This window comes from Engraulis encrasicolus, chromosome 9 (assembly GCF_034702125.1).
Source record: "Engraulis encrasicolus isolate BLACKSEA-1 chromosome 9, IST_EnEncr_1.0, whole genome shotgun sequence".
NCBI lineage: Eukaryota > Metazoa > Chordata > Actinopteri > Clupeiformes > Engraulidae > Engraulis > Engraulis encrasicolus.
The window spans coordinates 3,168,247-3,170,746 of record NC_085865.1 but is presented as its reverse complement, the minus strand read 5'-3'; positions in this window follow the sequence as shown (position 1 = coordinate 3,170,746).

The window sequence follows — 2,500 nt, the reverse complement described above, 5'->3', positions numbered from 1 at the left end:
CGGTCGGGGTTCCAGTTTTTCATTTTACGGCCTCAGCCGGTGTAAGAACCGCAGATCATGTTTAGCCTACCTAGCCACCTGATTGAGTAGCCTGAATCCGGGTCAGACTAGAGACTTGCAGTGAGACACCTCTGAAAACACTGGCCAGTGAAAGACTGTGTGGTCCGATTATCTTTTCTATGCCTCGGTTTGATTGACGAGACCTTTGTGATGAAGTGTGTAGCGTTTTTGAGGTTGTTTATAGCGGGGAAACACCAGAAAATAATATTTACAAATAGGCCCCGCCGTGATGCATTGGCTGCGTTTTTCGCCAAAAAGGTTAAAATAAGCTAACTCCATAACGGTGCGGCATTGCTCGGAATGGCTCATCATTAGATACATTATGTGGCATGGGAAATCGATGGTGAAACTTTCATTTTACGCCGGAACTATCCTTTAACAGACTGATAAAGTTTCAGTACACCCGGCAGGGGACAGAGAGAGAGAGAGAGAGAGAGAGAGAGAGGGGGGGGGGGTGGGGGGGGGAGAGAGGGGGGGGGGGGGGGGGGAGAGAGAGAGAGAGAGAGAGAGAGAAGTGTGAAAGAGAGAGAAAGAGAGGGAGAGAGAGAGAGAGAGAGAGAGAGAGAGAGAGAGAGAGAGAGAGAGAGAGAGAGAGATGGTCCTCTGTGATGTGTTGCCTTGTCTAGGTTACTTCACTTTTGTGTCTATATAAGGCCGTCTAAGTTACTCTGTGAGTTCATCTCAGCTCTTAGCCTTTAGGATATGAGTGGAGAGGAGATACGCATCCGATCTTCTTACTATCTAGATCAGTGTTTCTCAACAGGGGTGCCGATGCGGCTTTATACATTTGTTGTTACCAGTTTGGTAATGACTAAGTCGCATTACTAGAGGGCCTGCGTTGTGTCATAGTATTGTAGTGCTATGGTAGTTACATTTCAATGACTATTACAGTGTGCCACTGGAGGTATGGCGTGCATTAAGGGGCTACTGGTTTTGCTCAGCTTGTGCCTGCTTTTTGGTCTTGACGTGGCTTTGAAGCCTCTTTGTGAAGATTTGCCATCTAATTGCTGAAAAGACATCATAACAACTAGAGATGCACCGGTTCCGGATCCGGAAAAGGCAGAACAATAGGGTTTTTCACAGGATCCGGATCCGGCAGGATCTTAAGCAGTGGATCCGGTATCCGGCAGTTACCTAAAAATCAGGATCTGGTGCATCTCTAGTTTTTACGTAGCCTAGGCTTTTCAGTCAGTCTTTCACAACCCCAATCACTGCATGGAGTGAGAGCCCTTTGGATCGGCCGTTGCAGGCAGTTTGTCAGTAAGCCAATGAGTCTAAAAAATAGTTTGAGCCAACGTAATAAAAAGGGCCCACGTGTGCGAGTAGACTATGTGTTTCAACCCTTTCGTAGGATCCGGTATCCGGTTCCGGATCCGGCAGGATCTTAAGCAGTGGATCCGGTATCCGGCAGGTTCCTAAAAATCAGGATCCGGTGCATCTCTAATAACAACATTGCGCTGACATTACCGAAAGCCTTAAGTAAAGCCAGGCTCAAAGTACACAACTATTGTCCCGACTCTCAGCTGAAACTACCCCTTACGACAATTAAATCGGTCGAGCCTAACCCCCCAGGACCATCGCAAGCGATTGTCGGGCAAGATTTCCTCATCATGTGCGACGTTCTAAGATAGAATTTTGGCAGCTCAAAGATTCACTGATCGCAAATCGTATAAATATAGCACGGTTTAATATTTGCGACAGGAAATAGAACGTCGGGCATTGTCTCTGGTGTTTACAATCAGGGATAAGACTGACAGCTGTGATTCTCTTTACATGTGCGGCGCAACCCGACGCCAAAATTGGACACAACATTGGTCATGTAGTTTGAGCCTAGCTTAAGACTTGGCCATTACAATTTTGGTGACAGAAAGGTTGTAACATAGGTCCTACCGTGGCACTTGTCTACCATGCGGCTGACTCGGGTTTGAATCCCAGCCCGGGTCCTTTGCCGGCCCTTCCCCGTCTCTCTCTCCCCACTCGCTTCCTGTCACCACCTTCACTTACTGTCCTATCATAAATTAAGTCAAAAAGACCACCCAAAAAAGGTTACAACATACCCGTAGTCTCTTTACAAAGGGGTTAAACTCCTTCTTCGGTCTTGAGATGTCTTTTTAAACTACTTCATGACTTTGTTCTTGGGTGCAAAGCTGAATAAGGAATCGGTTATGACTGCATGCATACTGTATGTTTTAAACATTTATAATGAGAGAGTATGTTTTAAGAGTATAAACATTGCATACGTTTTAAATGAGTAACGACCGCATACGTTTCAAATAAAAATAATGATTGCATATGTTTTAAATGAATAATGATTGCTTGTGTTTTAAGTGGTGCAATGGCCCCCATAGGTTTGTACTGAGTGCTTTGCCTTTGCGCTGAGATCAAAGCCTGTTTATAATAGACTAGATTGCCTCCCTCTAATCTCTACTCTCTCTCTCTC